The sequence below is a fragment of the Dermochelys coriacea genome, chromosome 12, assembly GCF_009764565.3.
Source record: "Dermochelys coriacea isolate rDerCor1 chromosome 12, rDerCor1.pri.v4, whole genome shotgun sequence".
Lineage (NCBI taxonomy): Eukaryota > Metazoa > Chordata > Testudines > Dermochelyidae > Dermochelys > Dermochelys coriacea.
The window spans coordinates 42938998-42953023 of NC_050079.1; the positions used below are offsets into that span (position 1 = coordinate 42938998).

The following is a 14026-nucleotide window of genomic DNA, read 5'->3' on the forward strand; positions in this document are numbered from 1 at the left end:
ACTTCTATGCTGCTGCTGGCAGGGCGCTGTCTTCGGAGCTGGGCACCTGGCCAATAGCCATCACTCTCTGGTTGCCCAGCTCTGAAGGCAGCATAGAAGTAAGGGTGGCAATATCACAAACCCCCTAAAATAACCTTGCGACCACCCTGCAACTTCCTTTTGGGTCAGGGCCCTCAATTTGAGATATGCTAGTCTCCCTTATAAAATCTGTGTAGTATAGGGTAAAAGCACGCAAAAGATCAGATTTCACGGGGGGAGACCAGATTTCACGGTCCATGATGCATTTTTCCTGGTCGATTATAAATAAGGGTCAATTATGCCATGTGCCCCTCATATCTTCATTCACTGATTGATTTCCTCTGGGTATTGCAGCAGAGGTGGCTCTTGAGGTGTTTGGAGGAGGAGAGGATGGTGTCCTACAGACTGGTTCGGAAGGAACATTCCATGTGTAAGGGGCAGTGTGGAAGAAGGCACAATGATGTTTGTGTGGGACTTGGCAGGGAGCTGGAGGAGGGATTTAACAGGGTGCGTAATTAGGGATGGCAAGAGAACAGGAATTCTGTTTCACAAAAGTTTGTTGAGGTTTGGACATTTTGTGTTCTGTATTGGAATGAAACCAAGACCTTGCAAAACTTTGTGTGCGTGTGTGGATGTGGCCGTGACCCTTAACATCTCAGAATAGCCAATAGTCAGGACACTTAACTGTATTATGGGGGAGACAGGTTCATGTGTGTACCCTGCCTGATTCAGAGCAAGTCTCGAGGGGTTTCCTACATCCCAAGTGAGTGCCTGGGCCACTGGAGGACTGGCTATTTCTCTCCCTCTCCTTTTCCCTCTCTCCTTTTGACCATAAATTCCATCCTGGGCCTCAAAAACTTCCCGATGAAAGTTTTTTGTTTTTGATTTAATTAGCTTTTTTTTAAAAAATAGTATTTGTGGAAAGATCCCTGACCAGCCCTATCATAGGGACTGATCTCAGGGTGCAGTCATCCAGACAGGGTGAACATCTGGATGAACGCTTACATTGTGTGGACAGAAAAAAAAAATGCACATCTTAGAAATGTGTTGGTGGATGAAGGGTTTGGTGGTTGCTGATATACATGTTGATCAAAGAGGAACTGAAATGCTTGAAAATACCTGAATAAGCAAAACAAAAGATTTCAAATTACTAAGGGTTAAATCTGGTTTTATAACTCGAGTACCAAGTCTGCAGGCTCAGGGGTTCTGTGGAGGCGGAGAGGAGGGAATCCAGCTCCGCACAGGTGACAAAAGCAGTGAAAATATACCGTACTGCCACACGATCCCTGGGGCTGCAATTGCGGCTGCAGCTCCTTGGCTTTCCCTGTGTGGGTGAGAGGAGATTGCTGGAGGCGACCTTGTGCTGCACTGGAGAAGATCTTTCCGTTTCCCAGTACAATGTATTGACATGTGAAAGACGACTCTGTGTGTATTTTGTAGCACATGTAAGTTTGATAAAGGTGAAATGCAAAAGAGAAAAATAATGACTTGGGCCCTTTATGCTGTGTAAAGAAGGGCTGAAAGCCTTTTTTTAAAGAAACACATTTTCTTTTACTTTAAAAGTTCAGGACTTGTCTATTTTTCCTGGAAGAATTTATGAATAAATGGAGAACTGTTAGGGTTATGACATCACAGGTACTGAGGAAGTGGAACCTGACTAGCTGAGAGGGAAAGGGAATTTTGGAGTGTTTAAAACTTTTTTCAACACTTATTTAACTAAGTCTTTTACAAACATTGAGGGAAAATCTCCCTTTGTTAAAGATTCAACAATCATAGAATCCTAAAACTATCAGGTTAGAGCAGTGGTCCCCAACCTTTCTGTTGGTAGAGCATATTCATGTTCCCAAAAGAGTGTGGCAGGTGCCAGATGACCAGCTGCCGAAATGACGCCGAGAAGCAGCAGCATCGAGAAGCGTCGCAGCGAAAATGCCGCTGAGAAGCGGCGGCATTTTGGCAGCTGGTTGTCTGGCGGCCTCACTCCTCGGCGGTGGGTTGTCCGACAGAAGTGCTCCCTTCTCAGTAGGCAGGCGCACATAAATGCCCTGGCGGGCGCCATGGTACCCACAGGCACCGCATTGTGGACCACTGGGTTAAAGGGACTGCAAGGGTCATTCTAGTCTAACCCCTGCCAAGATGCAGGATTTGTTGTGTCTAAACCGTCCAAGACAAATACTATCCAGCCTCCTTTAAAAACCTCCAGTGAAGGAGCTTCCACATCCTCTAGGCAGCCTGTTCCTTTGGTCTACTGTTCTTACAGATAGGAAGTTTTTCCTGAGATTTAATCTAAATCTGCTCTGCTGCAGTTTGAAGCCACTGCCTCTTGTCTTGCCCTCTGTGGCAAGAGAGAACAACTTTTCTCCATCTTTTTTATGTCAGCCTTTCAAATATTTGAAGACCGCTATCGTGTTCCATCCCTTAATCTCCTCTTTTCCAAATTAAACATACCCAGTTCCCTCAGCCTTTGCTCATATGGCTTGCATTCCATCCCTTTGATCATCTTTGTCACTCTCATCTGGCTCCTTTCCGGTTTATCAATATCCTTTCTATACATTGGTGATCAAAATTGGACAGAGTCCTCCAGCTGAGACCTAACCAGCACTACCTAGAGCCGTACTATCGTCTCCCATGACTTGCATGCTATGCCTAAGTTAATGCAACCTAAAATTTCATGTGTGTGTTGTTGGTTTTTTTGCAGCAGCATCACACTGTTGACTCATGTTGAGGTTGTGTTATACCACAACTCCCAGATCCTTTTCAGCAGTGCTGCTGCCAAGTTATCCCCCATTCTGTATTTGTAAATTTGGTTTTTCTTCCCTAAGTGTAGCACGTTACATTTTGTCTTTGTTGAATTTCGTTGTGTGTAGCCCAGTCTTCAATTTATAAAGATCCCTCTGAATTTTAGCTCCATCCTCCAATGTGTTTGCAAACCACACACCCCCAGCTTTGTGTCATCTGCACATTTGATCAGTCTGCTCTTTATTCCTACATCCAGGTCATTAATACAGATATTAAATAACACCAGACCCAGAACAGATCCCTTTGGAACCCCACTTGAGACCTCCCTCCAATCTGACATCATTCCATCTGTAGTTACTCTTTGTTTGTGGTGGTTTAACCAGTTATGTATGCACTTAATGTTAGTTCTGCCAAACCTGCATTTCTCCAGCTTACCTATCAGAATGTCATGTGGGACTGTGTCAAAAGCCTTGCTGAAGTCCAGGTATATTATGTCCACTGCATTCCCCCATCCATCAAACCAGTTACCCTATCAAAGAAGGAAATCAGGCTGGTTTGGCATGATTTATTCTTAGTAAATCCATGCTGTCTGCTAGTGATACCCCTTCATCTTCCAGGTATTTGCAAATTGAGTAGTAGCTTCTCAGGTATCAAGCTCAGGCTGACTGGTCTATAGTACTCCAGCCCCTCCCTTTCCCCTTTTTTGAAGATGGGCACTACATTATCTCTTCTCCAGTCTTCCGTGATCCACCATTTCAAATCTGGGCTGAGAGATCTCACTCCATATCACTGGGGGTTCTCCCTGGAAAGCACCAACAAACAGGAGGGCAAAACTTGACATTCCTAATGTTTCTAGGTTTCTAGTTGAAAAAATGCAGGGGAAAAAAGTCTCTTTACCTAATAAAGATGCAAAAGAGGAGCCAGCCCCTTTTGCAGGTCACCTTAATGATTTGGAATCTTTTCACTTTCTTTACAGTTTTAAGAAGCCTCTCAGCCAACCTTTGAGAGAAGTGAATAAATACTGACAGCCTGAGGATTCTTGTTTGCCAGAATGTCAGGTCACCCCCCCAGTAGAAGACCGTGCTCATTGGGTGTGCTCACAGAGTAATAAAGCAACTGAGTTTGCATTTGGCTGAGATGGTACAAAAGCAAAGTGGAGAATGGATACTTTCATCTTTTTTCGCTTGCTTTTATGCCCTTAGAGAATTGTAGATGAAGGTGTCCAAATAGATGATAGAACATGGTCCCATTTCTCTGTATGTCAGTGAAGAGAGGCCCTGGCTAGTAAGTGGGCTGGATGTTGGTGGTTTAGTTCTCCCTAATAAATGTTCTCCTTTCAGGATCCTAGGAGCTAGAGACCAACAACCCCGACTAGGTCTCCCTTAGCCTGTGACTCTAGGGTTAGGGCAGATTGTTCCCTGCTGGGTGTGCTTCAGGGTCTTGTCCAGTTGAATTTCCAGTGACACACTACCTTGGGCTCCCATCACTCCTGTGGAGGTGATTGCACAGGCTGGTTGTGGTCCCTTAAAGTGTGCCTACACAGTCTGTGGCAGTGAGTCTCCAAGCCTGGGTCAGCAGACTCGGGCTCACGCTCATGCACTAACAATAGCTCCATAGACGTTGCCGCTTGGGCTCTGTAGCCCACCTACCTTCCCTGCTCCTGCTCAAACTACAATTTAAAAGCACTATCTTCAGAGTTGATTCAGGGCCTACAGACTGCCCACCTGAGCTGGCAGGGTTCAAAGGAAAGGAGATGCGTGTAGCTCCTCAAGCCCATTGCTGACAGCTGAAAAGAAACAGATAAATAATAGCAGAGCTAAGCAGTGACTGAGGGGGGCATTTCAGTATTTCAGGAGGAAGGAGAGGAATTATTAGCCGGGTCCAAGGGGGGATATTTATAAATGAAGGGATGAAATTGAACAAAAGAAAACATTTCCTTCTCAGGTCTCTCAAACTGTAAGGATACATCTACACAGCCAGTGGCAGCTCTGCAGCTTCAAGCTTCCAAGCTCCAGTCAAGTCAACTAAGGCTGGCAGTCTAAATCCAGTATCAGCTCTGGAGATGCGTTCACCATAACGTTTCTGTGCCTGGCATAAAGGGTCCCATGGTCCCTAGATCTAACCTGGTCAACCAACTTTCTTGAAATCTGGCACCCCTTGACACTGAGGAGCCACTTGTCAGAAAGGTTCCTGGATCTATCCATGTTGACAAGTCCAGAGCTGAGGATCTGGCCCCATCTACTCTTGAGAACCACTTACCAAATGTGTCCTCATGAGTAGCACTGACCTCCCCAGTTCCATCCAGGCTAACCAGGGTGGACTGAGGGCCTGGTGCCATTGACTCTCTGTGCTTAGCACAAGTAGCCTGGAAGTCGGAGTCATAGAATTGAAGGCCAGAAGGGACTATCACATCATCTTGCTTGATCTGTATATCACAGCTCACCAACACCACCCAGATGTGTCCGGATTGACTGAATCACACTCTTCATATGCGTTGAACTATTTCAGTGTGGGGCATATGTCAGTAGAAGACCCTATTTTAAGAAGGGCTGCCTGGGAAAGCTATCTTCCTTTCCCACTAAACCTCTCCTCTTTTCTCCCTCTACACGTTTTATCACTGGGTGTGTTCATCCACTCACAGGAATTATTTCACTGTCATTCTGTTGTAGATGACTCTCAAATCTACTTTGTCCAGGCCCACATCTAAGCCTGTGTCTCGAATGCTTTCTCTTAGATGGCTTGTCAGTTGCTCAGATACTCTATATCTGCAGTTAAACTCTCCCTCTGTACTCTCTTCTTCCCCATTCTCCTTTACTGTTAAAACACCCCATCCTCCCTCACCCAGGTTCACAACTTGGACATTATCTTTCATTCTTTCCCCTTATATTATGCACATCTAAGGACGATATACATTTTTTCCACTTCTTTACACCATATCAAAAGATCTAGCCTTCCCTTGCCGGCCTGACAACTAAAGCACTGAGCCACGTTCGTAATTATTTCCAGTCTTAGGGCTTGGCTACACTTACATTTTATAGCACTCTAACTTGCTGGGTCGGGGGTGTGAAAAATCACCCCCCTGAGCACAGCAAGTCTGAGCGCTTTAAAGCGCTAGTGTAGACAGGCTCTGAGTGCTGGGAGCTGCGCTCCCAGCACTTGGAGCTAATCCCCTCGTGGAGATGGATTACCAGGAGCGCTGGGAGACCTCTCTCCCAGCGCTCGTGAGCAACCACACTCACACTTCAAAGCACTGCCGCGGGAGCGTTCCCGCAGGAGCGCTCTGAAGTTTCCAGTGTAGCCATGCCCTTAGCTACTCATCTTCCTCCTATTTGGCCTCACTAACACACACTTGGATCCCTTTCAATATGATCCAAATACCATGCTACAATTTTCTGTCTTGACCATTATTCAGACCTGCTCACAATTCACTTTCAGTCCCTCTGCTGGCTCCCCTTTAAGAACTTTAAACTTCTTGTCCTCATCATCAAAGCTTCAGCTCCAATGATATCAGTCTCCTGTCGCTCTCCGCTCTGAGCAATGCCACTCCCAGTACCCTGTTTGCTTCTCCACCCCATCTCCATACTTTCTCACCCACTCTGCCCCTCATAAGTGATATTATTTTGAAATCATTTCTCCAAGCCACCACCCTTTCTTCATTCAAGCCCCTTTTTCAAAGCACCTTCTTTTGTAAGGCCCATAGAATGAGTGTATAACTTGGTTTATATAAATTAAACAAAAGCCCTCGATACAAAATCTTCCCCCAGGGTGGCCTGTGGTCTCTGCCTGCCTGTCTGACTGTAAGTGCTTAGGGGAGGTGCTGTTATCTTTATGTATTGTGCAGCACTGAACATATCAGCACTAACCAAATAAATAATAATGAAGAGGCTACTACAGTGCATTTCAGTGCAGGCTAAAACTCTGTCCCTGTTGTTCCTCCAAATATCCCTGTTAATAGCATTCAGGTGTTGCAGCCATGCTTTGTGTTTGCACATGGACAGTCTATGTTCAGGTCTTATACTGAACCTGAATCTGTGCTGTGGAGTAGTCAGGGTGGAAAGGAGTGGCCATGGTGGAAGAAGTTAACAGGGCCCTTGGACAGAGGGAGGGGGGGAGGGATAGCAAGGGTGCTGTGTAGCTGGAGCTAATTGAAATACTCGTATCAGTTTCACAGGAAATTTCTAAATCCTTTTTTGTTCTGAAATGGAACAAAATTTTAAAATTTCCTGCAAAACAAAAAATCTTATTGTTTTCAATTCAGAACAAAGTTTGTGAATTTCAACCCAGAGGAGGAATTGCGCAAGTGGCCATTTTGAATTTTCTGCAGTGCCTTAGTAGGCAAGGGAAGGAATGGATGAGTTGTCCCTAGGCATCGGTTATCTTCCTAACTCTCTAGGGCAGTGGCTCTCAACCATTCCAGACGACTGTACCCCTTTCAGGAGTCTAATTTGTCTTGTGAACCCCCAAGTTTCACCTCACTTAAAAACTGCTTGCTTACAAAATCAGACATAAAAATACAAAAGTGACACAGCACACTATTACTGAAAAACTGCTGACTTTCTCATTTTTACCATATAATGATACAATCGATGGGTTGGAATATAAATATTGTACTTGCATTTCAGCGTATAGAGCAGTATAAACAAGCCGTTGTCTGTATGAAATTTTAGTTTGTACTGACTTTGCCAGTGCTTTTTATGTAGTTTGTTTTAAAACTAAGAAAATATCTGGGTGAGTTCATGTACCCCCTGGAAGGCCTCTGCATACCTCCAGGGGTACATGTACCCCTGGTTCAGAACCACTTGCTCTAAAACAGGCACCACCTTTCTGTGTCTGTCCAATGCCCAGTATGTCTGAAAACCTCCCCTCATGTAAATAATGTATTTTCCTGTCTCTGCCTGGATGCGTTTCTGTGTTTGTGTGCACACCACGATATTTGTGGGCTCTGTTCTATGGGCTGGTTTGCACATAGTTATTTCTGTGTATAGGGGGTAGAGTGGGTGAGGCACTGTGTGTGTGTTGCAGGAAGTGGTTCAGAGCAGGCAGCCCCCCTGGAGTGGCAATTTTGTTACCATAGTGTCAGTTCCCCCAACTATCCAATTAAGTCCCACATGCCTAAGAGTTTAAATGACGATTCTCCCTTATGGGGTCTACTTTAGTAAGCCATTCTGGTTCCATAATTGGTTCAGTTGGCCCTCTCAGGCCAAAAGTATTTCTCCCTGGTCTACAGGGTTCTCCTCAGCACTTCACCGTTGGGGTGCAGGGTTCTCTGCAGTCATCCAGGGCTTGCTTCCTGCGGACCCCTCTCCTAGGTGAGCCTAACTCATCTCATAGGAAGTGCCACCTCCATGTTTCTGTCACATGACCCTTAGTCACCTGACTCAAGCACAGGCCAGAGCTTGGGGCCTGTTGGGCTGGCAAGGGCATGTCGCAGGCCCAGCAAAGGGGTAAGATTATTAATAAAACCTTTGTTCCCAGTTACAGCATTAGCAGCTGAGTGTGGCCTTGGGCTTTGTGTCAAGTTACTCCTGTAACAACCACCTTCAAAAAAATCTTTTAATCCTTTTATTAAAGACCCAGGTAAAGAAGAGAAACCAGTTATAGGGCATTTGGAATGTAGTGTCCAGGAAGGCTTTCTTTTCAGTAATATTCCTCACTCCCTTTCCCTTCAGCGGCAGATTTTATTTCCTAGGTTGAGTTTCCCGTTTGCTAGGTTTTAGACGGTGTTGACGATGGTGTTCGCTCTTGTGGGGAAAACAGGAAAAGTTAGCTTTGATGATCTGGCACTGTTGTAGTTGAAGTTGATCCTGTTTAATTTCCATAAAACAAGACAAATGCATACAAAAAGGGAGAAACAACCAAAGCAAACACAAGAAAATCTGTCTGGTGTTCTGATGCTGACTTCCACTTGCAGCCTCGCTCCTGGAGAAACACAGGGTTTATCAGCCACTCAGGGTGTGTCTACATTGCAATTAGATGTCCACAGCTGACCCATGCCAGTTGACTTGGGCTTGCAGGGCTCTGGCTAAGGGGCTGTTTAACTTCTGTTTCAGAGGTTCCTTCTTGAGCTGCAGCCCCAGCTCTGGGACCCTCCCACATCTCAGGGTCTCTGAGCCCGAATGTTACACTGCAATTAAACAGCCCCTTAATCCGAGCCAGCTGGCATGGGCCAGCCTCAGGTGTCTAATTGCCATATAGACTTACTCCCCATGATGGCAGACTTTTACCAGTGTCAGGAATCTAGCACTGGCTCACAGCCTGTCTTGCCAGAGACTAAATTAGTTGTCTTGGCTGGCCAACCCAGACTCTTGTTAGACAGAAGACAAAAGGAGAGATAGGGAAGAGGAGAAATAAAATAGGGAAGGAAAATGACACATAAGGGAGGGGCTGACATCAGGAATCCAAGTCTCTCACCCCCAGGAATCATTCAGGATTGAGTAGAAGCTGGTGGAAGTGGTGATATAATCTGATTTCCTCCCTGTGGCCCGACCTGGTCAGGATGTCTTTCAGAATCAGGACAGTGAAGGGCCAGTGAATGGTGCCATGGTGGATCCCAGGGTCTCAGGAGGCAGCGGCAGTCGCAGCCATGATGGTAAAGCTTGCTCCTAACCAGTCTGCCCATACCACTGCTCCCCTTTAGTGACTCCAGATAAGCCATGTCCAAGGCAGGGTGGCAACTACATCCCATCAATATTAATCTGTTCTAACACAGTTCAATCATTTCAACTATAAACACTTCTTCCTTCTCTAGACTTTCAGCTCATTGTCATGCCAGCCCATTGCTTTACCAGGAGTTTGGAAAGACTCCTGATTACAGGTCTTCTAATTTAAACAATCCAATGTGTACTAGTCTACTTGTCTCCAACTTTTTATTACTTTTACAAATAGCTTTATAGACCAGGCCTGGACTTCTGTTACCCTGAATAACTTTGAATACTGCACAACAGACCTTAATGCCTTGCTGGGGCATAGTATGAGTGGTGGGATTATTACCTCCAGTTTGCATGTGTGCAGTTGGTTATTTGTGGGTATCAAAACACCTTGGGTTTGCATGTAGATATTTCCATGCGTCTGTGTGTCAATCTCCTGATGGAAGCGAGTGCCTGATCTGGCTTAATTGGTCCTCTAACAATCTACAAAGGTCAGGGCCAATTGCTTGTTCATTTACATTTGTAATTGTGATGGTTCCTGATTGCACATTATTTGCAACTCATTCCCTCCCATCCCTTACAGAACACACAGACACACACATACACTCCCCTCCCTCCCACCAACCCCTTACAGAACGAACACACACCAGTCCAAGCAGCAGCCTTGTAGACACAGGGACCTTTGTCTCCTCACTTGTGCTGATGATACAGACCTCCCAGGAACTTCTGTGCCTGCCATGGAAAAGAGCTTTGGGAGCTACAGTCCACTTCCTGTGGAGGGAAAATGAAGCCACTGGCAGAGAAATTACACAGATACTGGGCAAGAAACCCAAGCCCCATTATCTGGGAGCCTTCTTGAGCTGGATGATTAAAGACCATTATGCTTTTCTGCTTGCTCTGTGGAGAGTTTGCTAATGTTGTAGCAGACAGGAAGATGGGCTCAGGTGGGATATTCAATTAGTGTTGCTGACCAAGGACAGTGCATCTTAAGGGCTAGGAGATGCTTTTCTATCTTGGATATTTTTAGGACCCCCCCACTATAGAATTTTAGCACATCTCTTGGCTTCTGCTATGGCTGGTATTTGTCACTCACTGCAGATATATCTGTTCGCGATCACCCACGGCCAATTTGCTTTTAATCCTGACCACTTAGCAAAAAAGTTCCCTAAACAATGATCAATGAATAGAGGGAGGCTGATGAGCATGGGAGACCGAACTTCCCTAGGCTAGCCCCAGCTCCTGTGACATTAATTTCTGCAGGAGATAGTGACAACAGACCTCACCAAGTTCAGTGGTAAATTTAAACTCATTCCTTCAGCCTAGCTCTCCTCAGTAACTCCTGCATACCTCCCCCCACACAGATCTCACAGGCAAAAAATCCCTAGAAACTAACCAAGCTACTGTTTTTATAGCTGGGAAGGAAGAGTGAAGAAGGACTGTTATTTCTATGTGCAAATACTTGAAAGGCTCTTAAATATTGTGGTGGTAGCACCAGGTAAGTAGACAGGGCATGACAGACATAAAACAAACTATTTTTGTCCAGACTGTGAAAGCGTCTTCTCCCCGAAAGCTGCAGGTACAAAACAAGCCTTTTTAGTGCTCAGCTCAGACAATTGTGCTTGGAGCTGCCAACCACTTGGTGTGGAACTGCCGGATTGGCGTTTTGTCGATGTAAATGTAGCTCACTGGTCAGTGTGTTGTGTTCCCTCAGTGCCTGATCCAGGCAGGATGCGAGTCTGTTACAGCCCCATATATAGCTTGGCTCTAAAGACTCCGGCTTTTAGTGCTGGAGGTCCCTGAGGTCAGTCATTTTTGAATGCTAGCTAAAAATGTCTCATTCTGCCTGCTTTGATTTTGTTCTCCTCCCCTTTTCCTTTCCTTGTCCTTCTGTCCACTTGTCTTCCCTCTCTGTTGTATGACTTGGTGTATTGTTGCTGCTCAGTTTAGGATTTATTCTCTAGAGTTTAACTTTCTGGCCTTCTTTTTCTCAGATCATTCTTCCTTCTTTAAGATGTGCTTTTCTGCCTCAACTTCTAGCTTCCTTTTCCCCTCTCTGTTTTCCCTTCCGCATACTCTCTTTATCTAGTGTTATTTATACATAATCTATTCCTTCTATATTTTCTTCTTTCCCTTCTGTGTTAACCTCTATTTCCTTCTGTCCTCCTCTCTCCTTTCTTTCTTGATTTCAGCCCAAAGGGGAGTCACCTCTACCCCTAAAAGCACTAAGTGTGGAGGATTTTCTTAAAGATAAAAGTGGGCATATAATTTCTGTTCTGTGTGTGTCTGGCTGTTGGCAGCTGTTGATCTAGTGACGTGCTTTCTTGGGGGCTGGTGTAAGGCTACGGAACAAACTCCCACAGGAACTAAGGATCATCCCTAACCTCACTACCTTCTGCTCTAGCCCCAGGCTATCGTCTTCAACCTGCCTTCTCTATCATGAACACAGAGCGTGCACGTTTAAAATCTATCACCCCACTCACAAGTCTCCACTGGGATGAGGATAAGGGAGGAAAAAAACCACAGGAGACAGACGTTCGTTGAATCACTTTATCTTAAATACGTATTTGTAGGCTGATCAGATAGCAAGTGTGAAAAATCGGGACGGGGTGGAAGATAATAGGCACCTATATAAGCAAAAGCCCCAAATATCGGGACTGTCCCTATAAAAGCGGAACATCTGGTAACCCTATGTATTTGGCTCCCATCACTGTCTGATTACCCCCCCCCCATCTTTCTCCTCACAAACCCCTTATGATGAGATAGGGCAGCGCTGTTATCCTCATGTTACAGATGGGGAACTGATGCACGGAAAAGCCAAGTGACTTGCCCAAGGTCACCCAAGAAGTCTGTGGCAGAAGGGGATGTGAACCCAAGTCTCCCAAGTCCTAGGCTAGGACCTTAACCACTGGACAGTCTTCCCTCTCTTACTGCCGTCTTGGAGAGTGCACAGCTACTATGGTGATAAGGGCGGTCTGAGACCCTACATAGAATTGAATAGGGATGGTACTAAACAAGAATGTTATTGCTTGCAGTTCGTTTTGGACACAATAATTTGAGCGTGTATCGCTTACAGAATCCTGGATTGAAACATCACCGAGAATAATTTAAAATGCCCGTCCCTGACTGAGAGATTGTCCTAGAAAAGCACTGCCTGTGGGTGATGGAATTTTGTTGCCAGGTTTCTGTATTTGACAGACTAACTCAAAAAAACAAGGAATTTTCTGGGAGAGAAATAAAGCTCCTAATGGATTTAAAAGTAGGGCTTTATTCTGAAGTGTTTAGAATGATGTTTACCTAACACCACCACATGGGCCCCCATAAGTTGATGGTGTAGCCGAATGCTTTACCATCAGGAGAGGGAGCACAGTCCCTGTCCAGGGCACTCACAATCAAAATGGACAGAGCATGTGCTCTAGCTGAGGAAGGAGCAGGATAAGTCCTGGGTGAAATGGCATGGACGAAGGGGCACACTCTTTCTCTTTCATCTTCCCTTCTCAAAGCAATGCAATTGGTTTGGTTTTAAATACCTAAATCTGTGTGTGAGAGACGTGGCAGTGGAGAACATCTACAGCAGGGGTCGGCAACCTTTTAGAAGTGGTGTGCCAAGTCTTCATTTATTCACTTTAAGGTTTCGTGTGCCAGTAATACATTTTAACGTTTTTTAGACGGTCTCTCTCTATAAGTCTATATATTATATAACTAAACGATAGTCGTATGTAAACAAGGTTTTCAAAATGTTTAAGAAGCTTCATTTAAAATTAAATTAAAATGCTGATCTTATGCCGCCGCCCCGCTCAGCCCGCTGCCAGCCTGGGGTTCCGTTCACCTAGGCCGGCAGCGGGCTGAGCGGGGCCTGCGGCTGGGACCCTGGCTGGCAAAGGGGCCGGCAGCCAGAACCTCAGACCGGCAGTGGGCTGAGCGGGGCCGGCGGCCAGGACCCCAGACCGGCAGTGGGCTGAGTGGCTAACTTCTCCCTGGTTCTAGGCATTCTCTTTCTCTCTCTGCACTAAGATGAGGGTGGGAGTGTGCTGAGAACAGGGCTGGGGGTGAAGGAGCAGGCTGGGCGTTGGGGTGCAGGGTCTGGCCGGGAGCTAGAATGAGGAAGGAGGCTCAGGGTTGGGGCAGGAGGTTTGGGTGTGGAGCGCTTACCTGGGCAGCTCCCATGTGGTGTGAGGGGTGCAGGTGGGTGGGTGTGTGTGTGTGTGTGTGTGTGTGTGTGTGTGTGTGTGCGCGTGCGCGCAAGAGCTCCTGTTTGGTGCTCAGGGTGGGGTTGGGGATGTGGGAGGTGCAAAAGTCAGGGCATGGGGTGTGGGGGGCTGGGTATGTGTGGGGGGTGCAGGAGTCAGGGCAGGGGGTTGGGGGGAGGTGCAGGGGTCAGGGCATGGGGTGGGGGGTCATGGGGTTGCTCCCAGCCCCCTGCCCTGAGCAGCTCATGGCAGGGGGCTGGAGGGGATATGCTGATTCTACCCCCTTCCCCACGGTCCCCGGAGCAGAGAGTGCGCTGCTCTGCTTTTTCCTCTCCCACTCCGGAGCAAGGGCATCAGCTAATCGGCTGCAGGGAGGGAGAGGAGGAGGGCAGGAACCCAGGACGCTGGGGGAAGAGGCAGGGGGAGGGGGAAGCTTGC

General features: G+C 46.4%; 1 protein-coding gene across 1 annotated transcript in view; it reads left to right on the forward strand.

The window, feature by feature from the left end:
• Positions 1-14026, forward strand: part of ZFHX3 (zinc finger homeobox 3) — a 296035-nt gene that overhangs the window by 165458 nt on the left and 116551 nt on the right.